Genomic DNA, 14,160 nt, shown 5'->3' with positions numbered 1-14,160 from the left:
TTAAGGTAATTTCGGTTCCCTCTGGATGGACAAAACCAGTTATGTTTAATTTCAAATGAAATATCTTGTCCTGGATATGGACAACACTGTCTTCCCTTTTCAAAAGGAACGAAAAGCATAGCCTGGGTTAGCCAAACTCATTTGTTTTGGATGTCTGTTTCATGGATGGAAAGGATGGAGTAGCACAGACACACACACACACAAACACCAAACTAACTCACCACAAATTCTGAGCACACCTCCTCCTATTCTTCACTTTGATCACTGAGCCAGGTATTTAAATCAGGTTGCAAAATCTTCCAGTGTAGAAATCATGTCAAAACTATTCTTCTCCTGAAACCACTCATCATATTATTTCAGCTTTAAAAATGAACAATATTCACCTCTACCTGTGAACCTGAGAGCAGGCAAGAGTAGTAGAGAAGTCTGTGACAAATCCTTCACTCGTGGTGATCAATAAATGAGATCTTTCACCATCTGCAGCAGTTCATTTCAGTCTTAATTCTTCCTCAAGCTTTCAAGCTTACAATGCCATGGATGAAAGGACATTGAAGTATAAGGAGTGAGCAGATATTTTCCCTTCCATCCTTGACACCCTGCACAAACTCCCAAAGTCATGATGATTGTCTGCATCATTATGAGCAGCAATATTCAAATGAAAAACATTATAAAGCAACCAATGAACTTGTTGAAGCTGCTGGAAATGCCTAGAACTGGCCAGTGCTACTGAATCCTAAGTCAAGGCTTTTCATATTTTTTTTTTTTTTAAGGTAAACTGGAGATATTGAAGGGATTGGCAAAGCCCAGCATTCATTCACAGCTGAAGACTGTTTCCCTCCTTCCCTCTATCCTAATGGGAAAAGGAAGCAGGAGCAAAGCCCTTCCCCTTGGTTCCCCTCCTCCCTTTTGCAGCCAGGGCTGGTAGAACACGCGGCAGAGCCATGCTGCATCCCATTAAGGGTTGTAGCAGCAAACAGACTCTCCAGCAGCACCAGGGATTGTCATGCTCTCAAGTGCAGTAGCTAACAAACAGCTGAGAAGTTTCTGGATGAGCAGTTCACAGAGGCTGCAGCAGAGGTTGCCAGTTTGGGCTGCACCACTGTCTGTCAGCAGAGCTCTCTCCTCCCAGGCTCTCACTGCTTTGCAGATGCTGCTCATGGAGAGCCCAGGTCCTCCAGCACTGAAATGCAGACAGATGGAAACCAAGAGAAAAGGGGAGCACAAGCCATGTGTCAGGAGACCAGGGAATTTGCTGGTTGTGGATCTGCATCCTCAGTCTCTCACAAATTCACAGAACTGCCCATTTTTTATTGTTGTCCTTAGCAGATCTTTAGGAAGTATCTCTGTGGATTGGCTGTCCTTTGCTCTGTTGTTGGATTTTGGAGTGGAATATCCAATAACTATTATTTGTTGTGCTGAGGATGTGCACCTCTAAAGAAACAGCCCTTAGCAGTTCTTGCTTTCCCTGCCTGTTGGAGAAGAGAGGATCATCCTCATGCTTAACTCTTTCTGGAGCTCACACAGAAACTGGTCCCTGCCTGTTGGAGAAGAGAGGATCATCCTCATTCTAACTCTTTCTGGAGCTCCCACAGAAACTGAGGAAGGAGCTGAATTTAATTTAGCAGTCTTGGGAGAAAGGATAATATAGAGTCTTGAGGCACAGTTGGTGCTTCACCAATTACCTCTGGAGTGCCATTTCAGCCTTTTGAGCACTGGGTCATGCCCATCCTGAAAGCAGATGGGGAAGGGAAGGTCAGTGCATATGCAGAGAATGACTACCTGCAGGCTTGCCTGCTGTTAATAAAGCACATCCAAGTTAATTTAACAAGCCTATTAGTTCAGAACATCAGCAGAATTTGAATCTAGGAAGTCTAGAGTAACAATATAAACTAATACTTGAATTTAATTGTCATATTCCATTTAGACATGTATTTTAACAGTGGGCAATCCTACCTGAGTTTATGTGAGTCCAAGTCTTATACTTTCTCCTAGAAAAAATTCCATGAGTATTCTCAAAATATTTTAACTCTTAGCTTGTTTTTCTTTTTAAATACTTTATTTTTTGAGAGAATTTTTATTTACCACAGAATTTTTTTCTATCACAGAAATATGTGTCCTTGTTTAAAGTTTTAAGTTTATATAGCATTGTACATTTTCTCTTAATCCTTGCACAATAAAAATTTTCCAGTGGCACTTCACTGCATCTGGCTAGCTTGATGCTTTCAGAGGTTTGCAGTTTCTATCTTCTTTTGCTTGTTCCATTAGAAAAGTTGGAATTGGCCTGAAGTCCCTAGTAGCTTGAGTTAATTTGGGAAGAAATAGTGTCAAAAATTCCACCCAGAAATGATGCTAAACAAATGTTCAGGCAAGAAATTTCTCCCTCTAAATATTTCATCATGACAGATTCCCAGGACACGTTCCTGCTCAATCCTTCCAGTACTGGACTAACCAGTTACAAAATTCAGACAAAATTAATTTCCACTAAGTTTTCCTGTTCACAGTGTAAATGTTTACACCCAAGTATTTGACCTCCCATGGAGAGCTCAGGGTTCAGGACAGCTCTGACCAAAGATGATCATTGCACCAAGGGTACTGAAATTTATAATGTCCTGATCCTGATCTCCACTGACCATATGGGACAGCTCTGCACTACCTTGAGAGGATGTGGAGCTTGCTCAGGTGGGGATGGAATGGCTGAAATGCAGATTAACATATTTAGCCACATGTATTTTAGGGGATTTTACACCCAGTGGGAGAGAGGAACATGCTCAGGGTGGGTGGCATCGCGGCAGGCAGACTCCAACACATCCCTCCTGAGGATGTGCAAACACATTTCAGCAGCTAATAATTAAAATTAATGGAGATGAATTTTAATAGCAGTAGCAGAAGGCACATTTCTGGTGCAAGGGGGACATCATGTCTGCTGTGGAACATCTGGATGCTCCACTTCCCAACAAATCCCAGGAAACTGGGCAAAAGAGCAGTTTTTCCATTTCCTTCTTATATCTTAAACAAATAATTTTTGCTAAAATTAAGGGAGAGGTTTTGACGGAAAGAAATAATATTTAAAAAACCCTCCAACCAACAAAATAATAATTAAAAAGAAACACAAAAAACAACAACAGCATTAAAAAAACCCAAAAAACCAGGAAGACATATATCATAAAAAGGCAGAATATTTCAGTTAAGGCAGTTAAAGCTATTCCATGGTGTATGAAAAGCTGGGAAAACTTTCAAAATGAGGGGTGATACAAAAGTGGCAGTGTTTGGAAGCCTCATGGGCTGCACTGTGAGCTCTGACTGTTCTTGTTCCCAAGTAAAAGCCCAGCTAAGATTTAAAGCCTCCCATTAAAACTGCTCCCATTTGCTCCTTCATTTTGAGAGGGGCTTTTCCATAGACAAGAGGTTAATAATAAGATACTGGAAAGGGCTCAGAACGTGATTGCATGGCTTAGGTTAAACAAAGATTTACTGTACACAATCATTTGCTGCTCTAATTGCATCCAAGTGTATCTGTGTTTGATTACCCAGGTTTTGTTTCACAGCACCTTTAAATTGTTGTTCCACTACATGTGAAATGAATGGGACTTGGTATTTAAAAACACTGTATGCTGTGCAAACCACTAACAAGGGAGATCTTTTTATTATGTATTTAATGGGGTAAAGATCCCCATAGGTTATTACATAAGCACCTTCCTTAGTCTGAAAGAAAAAAGCTTTAAAAATAAACAAATAGATTTTTCTGTGGAAAAGACAGATTCTTGAAAGTTTGTGGGACACTTTACTTGCAAATTGAACCCGCCTAGGGAACCACTGTCTTTAGTTTTATTCAGCCCTGAAAGATCTTCTCATTCCAGAATGGGCAGGCAGGGCCTGACATCAAAATATGTAGGACTGCAGGGATACTGAGTCCTCTGTGTCAGTCTGTGTGGCATTTGGTTGCACAGATTCATCCCTCTTCATTGCACAGAAGTCATGAGAGCAGATGCATCTGATTTACTTGCTTTCCCTCCAGAAGGGCATGTCTTGGTGTGGAATATTGTCCTTTTCTTGGCATCAGTCAGGACGTTGCTGTAAGAAACAGCCAAGGACCTTGAGAGAGTTACTAACTGAGCCTGGGAAGCTGTTATGTGTCTCATAATGTTGTGCCTAATGATGTTCTCCATGGTAATTAATGAATATAACAACTTTTTTTTTTTAAAAAAGCTACTATTTTCAGAACTGAGAGGCCCAAAGCTTGACATCTGCTTACCAAACATTTAGTGTGTACCTGAGTGGAAGTGGGCAGAGGTGCAGGGCAAACAGGGCTGACAGACACATTCAGCCTGGCTGAGCTGAGCCACGAGCCCACTGTACCCAGAGGAATGCCAAGAGGAGCTGCAGCATGAAACCAAATGGTTTCTTTTCAATTTGGGAAAAAAACCCCAATGTAATTATGGAGCTCCACAAGCTCTAGATGAGGTCTTGCCTTTTTAAAGAACTTTGTGATGGGGAAAGCTACGGAGGGAGCAACAGGTTAAATGAACAGGCAACAGCAGCTAAAATGCATCCTGAATAGATAAAAAGTAACACATGATGGAGGTGAATCTCCACTTTAAAAAGTTTAGCCCTAAATATGTCCTTGACTGTGTCAAAGAACTTCATAGTCATAGAGCCAGAAGTTTTCCCCCTTCAACATTTTTCTTTTAGCTAAAATTATACTGGTACTGCATTATTATATTATCACAATGGCATATTTTTTCTTTCCCTTTCACTTCTCTCCCATACACAAAATCAATAGAAAGAAATATTGAAAATGTCCTATTTTCCCTCTTTTATTATAAAAATACTTTTGCAGCAGCCAGAGGTTGTGGGGTTTATGATTAAGCAACACTGTTAACAGGGCCTAGACAGATAGGAACATGAAATACAACAGAAGGTTGAAAATTATAACTGAATTTAGGGCTGTCTGAGCCTTGATATTTCAATGCTGAACCCTTTTTTGAGTCTCTCATGGCCAGTGAAACAAGTTAATGGTGCTAGAAAATGAAAAGTCCCTTCTCTGTTTTGTCTTTCAATAATTTAAGGGCACCTCCAGCAACCAAAACAAATATATTTATCATTGCACACGAAGCCTTTAGGCATGAACTTTAAAGAGGCACATTAGTGTCAATGCATCTGCTGTCACTTTCCAGTTTAGTTTAACTCTTGCTTCTCCTTTTTTCCTGACACCTCTGTCTGAAGAGACATTGCTTGATGCTGGGTTTTGGGGGTTTTTTTCAGAAAAGAAAAGCAAATTAAATAAGTATTATTTATATAAAAATACACAAGCATGCAAAAATCTCTTTGAAAATTCAACAGTTTGACTATACAGAAGATTATATTCAATGGTAATAATGGATGCACTTGAGCAATAACATTACGTCCTCACTCCTCATCAGTCTGTTTGCATGTGGGCAGGGTGGGTTTATTCACTGTATAGAAAAAGATTGTGCAGATGAACAACAAAATAACCCCTGGAAGGAATTTTCTCAGATTAAGTAATACATGAAGGATTAGAGCAGCAGCCATTTGTAGACAACGGGGCTGCAAGCTTAAATCTGGAAGGAGTGAAAAGATATAACCATGCATAAGAATCTTTGTGTTTGATATCTCTTCAGAAGCCACATTTCATGGTGGAATTGTGTTATGGGAATCAGCTTGGGGCAGTGTTTGTTTTGCATCGTTACATCCAGCAGCCCACTCTAGATCATGAAGCAAGTCAAGCCAGCAGTAAATGGGAAATGTTACTGCTCTGCATGTTAGCAAGCAGTCCTGCAAAGGTGGATCCCAAAGTTCACAAACCCATTTCTACAGAAGGAAAAATCAAGCAGAGCATCTGAGACAAGGTCATGCAGTAAAGTCGTTGCTCAAGGCAGACTGAGATGTCAGCACTTTTGGCTCCCAGAGCCGTGCTCTGAGTAGTGAACCAAACCCTCCCATTCAGCAAGAAGTGAAATGTTGGTGTCTGAGGAGCAGGGAGAGTTACCTTGGCACATCAGCAGCCCTGCAGGTTAATCAGGGTAACACCAGCACCAGTGGGATGCTAATCTGGTAACAGGTTAATCAGGGTAACACCAGCACCAGTGGCACTCCCAGAACCAAGGGATGCTGAACTGCAGCTGCAGTCTTGTGACAGTCTGCGAGGGTCACACAGCCCCAGACTCTGGGAGCCAGCCTGACCAAAGTGGCTGGCCCACAGGGGAAGAGCACATCAGCATCCACAAGGAGTCCCTCCCAAAAACCAGGGGCAGGACAATCACCCCAAGCACATCCTCACTTCCATCCAGCAGACATTTGTGAGCAAACCCAACGCAGCCAGTCCTGGAGCCAGGACGTGCCTGGCAGGACTGATTTTGCTGTCTTTAGCCCTAGTTTCAGTAATCAGTTCCCTTGGCTTCAGTGGCATCAGCCATTATTTACCTTACTGTGAAAGAAGCAGCAACATAGAGGAGGTTTTCAGTTTCCCACTGGAGTTTCTGTCTTGGACACTGTCTCGCAGCCAGGCAGAATTATCAATCTCTTCTCCCGAAAGCTCTCCTCTCAGGGCTGGAAATCTTGAGATGCTGAAGGTCAGGAGATTTAAGGTACATTGGCAGAGCTCTATATCTCCAGCTTGCATTATTCTGGGTGCTGGCCAATGCTATCAGTCTCTTGCCAAAAAGGAATAGCTATTATGGCATTGATTTTCTGCCACATAAAAAAACAGACAGAGTGACTTCTAGTTACATACAACAGTAGAAAATGCTCCAGCCTTTTACTGCAAAAAAAGGCTGTGTCTTGGTCTGTGTGTCTTGGTCTGTGATGGCTGAGTCTAGACTAAAATGCTTTCAACACCAGTGCTTCACAGAGGAATTGGAAAGAGCCAGTAGAAAAAACTGGTATGCAAAGAGCGGATTTTAGAAGTTGTTAGAGACTGATCCCAAATGCCAGAGGTTCCCAGTGACAGCAAGAAAAATTGTTATAAAGCTAATAATTGTGCTGGAATGGTAACATTCCACAGCAGGTTCAGATCTGTAGGCTGTATCCATCATAGATGGATAGGGCCACCCTACAGCAGTGGTTTTTTTCAGTGTTTCTCTGTTGAAAATTTTATCTGCTTATTAACAAACACAAGCCCAGTCCAGGCCACACTGAACACTACAGCTTTAAACAAACAAACAAAATCCATAGTGACAATAAACATTAGTCACTGAGTAATTCCTAAGCTTTGTTGACTATCCAGATCACTTGGCCTCTGAGAATATCTTTTCCTGCTGAATTTCTACTATGGTCACCCTGGTTTGGATAAGAACCTATATAATCCAAGTTTTTTGTTTTATTTTTGGCATGTCTTTTTTTGTTTGTTTGTTTTTTTCCCCAGGACTTGGCTAAAGTGCAGAGGAAGAAAAAGTGCAAAAAAGATAGAGAGAGAGAGAGAGAGACAGAGAGAGAGAGAGAGAGACAGAGAGAGAGAGAGAGAAAGACTTGATGGTAAAACACAGGAGATATCTAACCTGCCCTGAACCTTAAATAATCATCTACTTCAATTCAGTTTGAGCCATTTCGGACATGAAGGGTCATGCTTTATTCTTATTTCTGCAGATTCAAAGAAGTCAGTGATAGCTTAAGCTCCCATTATACAAGCTGAAAATGAATCTGAATTCATTGTATCCAAAAGGAGCCTAATCCATTAAAAAAAAAAGAGGAGCTAATTCATTTAAAAATTCACAGTGACTTCTGCTGCTTGTGGTTTGCAAATAATGTTGGACCTGTGCCAAAGAACAGAGAAAACATGAATACAACCAGCACTTTAACTCACAGCAGCCCTAGTTTAGGAGGGTGCTTCTGGCATTATCCAGGGTAGGTGAAATAACTTTCTCTTAATTGCTTTAGTTAATCTTAAACAATCATGACAAACTCTGTTTCCCAGCTCTTTTACCCTTCCAAAGGAAATTCAGTTTCATGCACTTGGTGCAATTTTTGGGGTTGTCTTCTGCAGGACCAGGGTTTGGACTTTGGGTCTTTGTGAGTCCCTTCCAACTCAGCATGTAGTATGATTCTGTGGCTGGTTTGGCCTTGTATTTTCACACAGATCTGGTTCTCACCATCTCCCTGGTGGTACCCACAGCAGCACTAGTGCTGGGTGATGAATTCAGGTGGAGACTAACCTTCATGAATAACTATGGGCAACTAAAGATACTCCTTCAAACCTTCCCATGCATCTAATCTCACATGTATTTAACCTTTCCAGAAAGCCTGGCAGAGGGTGGAAGGAGCCAGTATTCCAAGCATCCCTTCATGCTTGGGCTCTCAGTCCCATGGATGTACCAGTGTTGAGCCAGTAATGTAAAAATGGGGTGAGGCTGAGCTCACCTCCCAGCTCTGCTCAGAGCCTCACACCTCCTTCATCCACAGGGGCTGTTTCTCAGCCACAGCTCCAAAGGTTGGCTCCTGAGCTCAGCCTGGATCTGTGACTCATGCCCTCAGCCCCAGCAGCTTTTAATTCAATCCCAGGTGTGCTGGGCACTGGCCATCATCACCAATATATGTGAAATGGTTGTATTAATCTCATTACAACATACAAAGGTAGAACAGAGTCATTTCTCAGTAATGAATCACAGTCATGGGCATTTGAACATGGGGATTGAAAAGGAAATTAGAGTCAAGCTTCCTGTATGGCTCATTCTCCAGCCCAGCATCACCTCAGACAGGAGAGGGATTTCTTTTTGCTCATTAATATCAGGGGCAGATCCAGCACTGCTTCCTGTGGACTGTACCCTGTCCTGGACTGCAGTGACCTCACAGTGCCACTCAGGATTGGTGCTGGAAGTTCCCCAGCTGCTGCTCTGCAGTGCTGTGGCACCAGTGTCTCTTCTGTAACACAGAAAAAGCATCAGCTTCTGACTTCAGTATGTACAAACCTAAGGACTTGGATGAACCATGGTTCATTATAAAATCTCAATGAGAAAGAATCCTGAATTAAACCCCATGGGTCCTACCTGGTCATGGCAGAGAGGGCTCTTCAGGGGTCCTGGTGCAAGAAGAATAAGGACATACCTGAGCAGCTACTTACCCTTGTAAGAACATAACAATTTTTGCTTTTTCTAGACCTCTGAATAATGAGCAACACAGTAATCATATTAAAAAGGACTTTAAGGGCATGACCAGCTCCATTCAGTGTCAAGCACAACAGCCCTTGGAAGTGCTTAGTCACACTTTAACTCCTGTTATTATTTTCCAAGCCTGTGTTTAACTCAGACAGAAATGTGGCTTTTTCTCACCCAGTGCAATATTTCCATGTTTAAACATAACCTCCCACAACAGCAGAAGGGCAGGTGTTGCACCTTCTTTCACTAATGCAAAAGACACAGGCTGATAAAATTGTCTCAAGGTTTCACATGATTGTTGCCTTCAAAACATCTATGCCAGAGCCAGCTTTGGCACTGATGTCCCTCTGATAGTTTAGGTGGAGAACTATCCTGGAAAAATTTGCTTTTCTAACTACTACAGGACTCAGGAGCTGTAGGGACCAATAAAGCAGAGAGATCTCTGGAGAGTAAACACAGAGTGAAGAAAGAAATACAACAGAAAGGGGAAAGAGATACTCTTGCACATGCCACTGAAGGGTGACAGCTCCTTTCCTAGATAATGTCACTCAGTCCTAGCCAAGGGCTATTCTTTTGATCTTACAGGGCTGAAGATGTAGAATGAAGCCAACAGATCTGGAAAATCACAGTCCTAGAAAGGGGGAAGACAATATTAGATTAACACACCCAAAATAGATGGTTGACATCCAGAAGAGTTCATATTATATTCATAAATAACAGGAAAAACTTTAGTGTCACCGTATGTTTACAGTCTTTACTCTGTAAATCCCCTCTGCTCTGAAGGCTTTTGTTGCTCTAGCAACAAAAGGGAGAGAAAGGAGAAAAAAGAGAAGGGGGAGTAAAAGGAAGGACCAAAAAAGATAGTCTAATTGATAGGAAAGTTCAGAAAATCGGAAAAGAGGAAAAAATAAACTGAAAGAACTTGTGAAGATTTTTGAGAAAAATACAAATATACATGTATAAAATAGAGCTGCAACTTCTCAAAAATATAAAACAGAATAGCTTTCAAATTAGTGTTTCCACAGCTGCAGGCTACAGAGTTTATTGCTTGCAGTATGAAACCTAATGGTGTGATGAGAAAAAAAAAGAAAACTCTTCCATGCAGTCCTAGACAGACAGACAGCCCTAGAGATCAATGTCCATTAGTAAGTTGCTGATTTCATGCACAGCAAGGCAGAGCATGAAGTTCTCTGGTTCTCTTCAAATTTGGTCTAATTGGATCACCTACAGGATGAGAGGATAATTTAGCATGCATGGCCAGCCACATCTTCATTGCACCCCTGAGCCTAGAACAAAGGCTCTGGCTGGGAGGGTGTGGACATCTAAGCAGGAGGATGCCCTGGGACTATCTGTCCACATCTTGAGTCCCTCTAATCACACAGGAGAGGGCAACTGAGCCAGTCACTGCTGTTCTGAACTGTCTTCCGTCCTGTGCCTTAGAAGAAATGCCCAGGTCAGAATCCTTTCCATGGAATCCTAATGAGACTTCAAAGGGAAAGGACCCAGCTTCTACCTCCAAACCGTTCTCCTTAGGGATTTAACCTAACCCAGATGGAAGTAATGGGAGTTTTCTGTAAATTCAGTTGGTGCAGTACCAAATCTACTTGGTCAGAGACAGGTTAGGGTCACAGATCACAGGTTTTGTGTTTTCGTCCCCTTATCACTCAGGAACCTTGTCCTTACACAGAAACATCCTCCATCAAAGATTCTTACTGGAGTTTGCTTCTAGAAAATTAAGAGGCCTTGCTTTTCTTAACAAATCATGCTTTTAAAAAAAATAAATTGAGCCATTATGTGAAATTGCATGATTTTCATTCACTGAAGTAACAACAAGAGCTACAAAGAGTTTCAATTATCATTTAGAGGGGATAAGAAAAGTCATGGTTTAGAAACTGGTTTCTCAAAGGAGGAAAGAAGCAGACCTATCATCTCATCAGAGAGAGACCCAGGGTCACTTTTATCCCTAATGCACCCCCACCACCACCCACCCCTGCCATGGTTTTGGTCTCTGGCTGCCCAAACAGATCTGCTGGAAGAAGTTTCCAGCAAGGCTTTGCCTGGGTGGCCCCTGTGCCTCAGTCAGTCCCTGCAGACACTCTGGTCCCACCTCCATCAGCTGCTCCTTTGAATCTATTGACCATGGTGTCAGAGTAATGAGGCAGGAGTTGTCTGTGCAGCCACTGACTCCATTATCTCACACAATATCAGGAGTGAAAAAATGGCTGCTGGGTTTTTTAATGGTCTGCCAGAAGTGCCTTGTCGATAATAATTCTTTAGTTGGGTTTCCTGGAAATTACAGCCGTCTCCTCCGCTGCAGCATCTTGCAGTTCTGCGGGAAATAGTTCTGAAACAGCTTCTCCACCCTTAGGAAAAAAAAAGAATAATGGAAAAAAAAGCAAATTTGTCCATGTTGAACATGTCTTCCTCTCTCTTAAGCAACAATAAACGAGACTCTGGTTTCCTCTCACTCCTGCCTTATTATTTAGGAGTCAGTACTAGTAAGATCCTCTCTGGTTCTCAGTTACAATTTTGGATTTATTTGACTGATCCCAGCACACTCCTGGATCTCTGACTACAGCTCACTGATGCACATCTCAGCAGCACCCTGTGACACGGGGCAGTCTCAAAGGGACAAGCAGCTGAAAATGCTGCTTCTGTCACTTCCCTCTGAGCCCAAGTGAGCACAGCATTAGCACGTCCTGCTCCCCACAGAACCTTCCCAGGGCCCATGCAGTGCTCCACAAGCATCTTGATCTCACACAAGATGCAATAATTTCCTAAAAATTCCCACCCCTGCTGTAGCTGAGTCTGTGCTGGGTTCTGTCCCCCTTATGAGAGCAGCTTTTTCCCCCACATTATTATCTAAAAAAAAAAAAAAAAAAAAAAAAAAAAAAAGCCCCTGGGTCTCTCTGCTGTCTTGTTCAAGCCAGTCTCATCTAAAGCTTGTATGAAATTTCTTGGGGGGCATGGGGGACAGAGACTCAGCTGGTTTGAATCTGAGCTCTTCCTCTGACCTCAGTGGACTCATGCCACATCACCCCAAGAGCAGCTCTGATTTGAGGTATTTAGCTCATTTCTTCTCTGGATGTTGTGCTGGCCATCTCCTGAGATATTTCTTGCAAGCTGTCCTTTAGTTTGGAGATCCAGGGAGAAATAAACTCTGCCTTTTATTATTTTAATGACAGGAAAAACTCTTCTAGGCATTTCCTACCACTAATCGAAAGAGACAGACTCTCTCTTACCTCAAAATCTTCAGTAAAAAAAGCCTGTCAGGTAAAGCTGGAACTGCAAACAGTGTGTCAGTGTAGTGCCTGATCATTTGGCAAGGGCAGGGTCTGAGGGGTGAGAGTGGCCAAACTCAAGCATGGCACCTGTGTTGTGGGTCTCAGTGTTGGGAAAACAGGGCTGCTTTAGCCAGCAGACAAAAAGTCCTCATCCCTCACAGTGCAGCATGATATATTCTTTTCAAGAAGCAGCTGTGAACCAGGAGGAGCAGCCTGAGGGTGGAGCACCTACAAAACTTCCAGACAGAAATGTTAATATCATCACAGAATCCAGGGAAGTCACTGATTGGACATACTGTGAGAAGAGAAAGGATTTTTGTATGGCTTGAGTTAAAAAAAAATGGAAAATGGAGGACAGAAAGCATACCAGTGGGATGGCCAAGAATCATGGAATCATGGAACAGTCTGAGTTGGAAGGGACGCACAAAGGACAACGCCAAGAATCACTCCATGTGCCTGAGAGTGTTTTCCAAACACTCCTTGAGCTCTGTCAGGCTTGGTGCTGTGACCACTGCCCTGGGGAACCTGTTCCAATGTCCAACTACCCTTTGGATTTTCAAATATCCAACCTAAACTACCCCTGACACAGCTCCAGCTGTGTCCTTGAGTCCTGTCACTGTCACCACAGTGAAGAGATCAACATCTGTCCCTCACTGTCCCCTCACAAGGAGGTGGTAACTGCAGTGAGGTCTCTCCTCAGTCTCCTGCTCTCCAGACTGAACAGACAAAGCTTCTCCTCATGCATCTTCCCCTCAAGGCCCTTCACCATCTTCATTACCCTCCTCTGGACACTCTTTCATGGCTTTGTATCTTTCTCATATTGTGGTGTCCAAAACTGCACACAGGGCCTGAGGGGTGGCAGGAGAAGACTGGGGGAGTGGTTTTTGGGGAATGCTTGGGGAAAAGGAGTGTGCGACATGGGAGAGCTGCAGGAGGGAAGCATTGCTGAGTCCTGAGCTGGTGTTGTGTGTTTGCCATAGCAGGGAAAATCATCCAAACAGTGGCAAGTAGTGGAAGGTAGGAGGAGCCACAAAAGAGGGCAAGAGAGAGGTGATGGGGAAGGGATTCAAGATGGAAAAAGCAGATGGAGACATTTGTTCAGAAAGAAAATCTCCACCAATTCTTAGGAAGGCAAGAGGAACCACTTCCAGAAGAAACAAATTAGAAAACAACATAATAACTTCCTCTGAATCAAAGAGATTTTAGAGAAACTGTGAATGACAGGATTCAATACAAGGTTGACTTTTGTGTGAATAAGTTCATCTTCTTTTAAACTCTTAGGCTAAAACACCAGATACTGTTGACCCCTCTCTCCTGTCCCCAGCCAGCAGGCCCATCACATCATGTTTGATGTCATCTCTGTGCATACAAAGCCAGAAAGGGCTAAAGATCTGCTGTCTGTAGATCTCTAAACATTGACCATCTTTTAAACTTGGCAGTCAGTCTGTTTTAAAACTAGTAGCCACACAGCAACGCTGGGAATTCTTTGCCTTGTCTTTTATTCTACATTTCTTCCTGTTTTTTCTCCGAAGGGGACAGACCCCTCGCTGGTGAAGTCTCCCATTTACTTCCAGGCATTCTGCCCTGGATCACAGCCCCTTAACAGGGTTAAACTCAAACCATTATAAAGCAAACTGAATTCAACATGCACATATTTGCCAGACAAATTGAATTTGCTTTCACTCAGTTAATTAGGATAAGCATCAATTCTCACATCAACTGTTTTGCATTCGTACACAGGCACGGCCTCCTCTTCTTCTCCCTGCAAT

Source organism: Passer montanus, unplaced genomic scaffold (genome assembly GCF_014805655.1).
Source record: "Passer montanus isolate IOZ18808 unplaced genomic scaffold, ASM1480565v1 scaffold78, whole genome shotgun sequence".
Classification (NCBI taxonomy): Eukaryota; Metazoa; Chordata; class Aves; order Passeriformes; family Passeridae; genus Passer; species Passer montanus.
The sequence above is the reverse complement of the archived record's forward strand: the minus strand, read 5'-3'. Positions refer to the sequence as shown.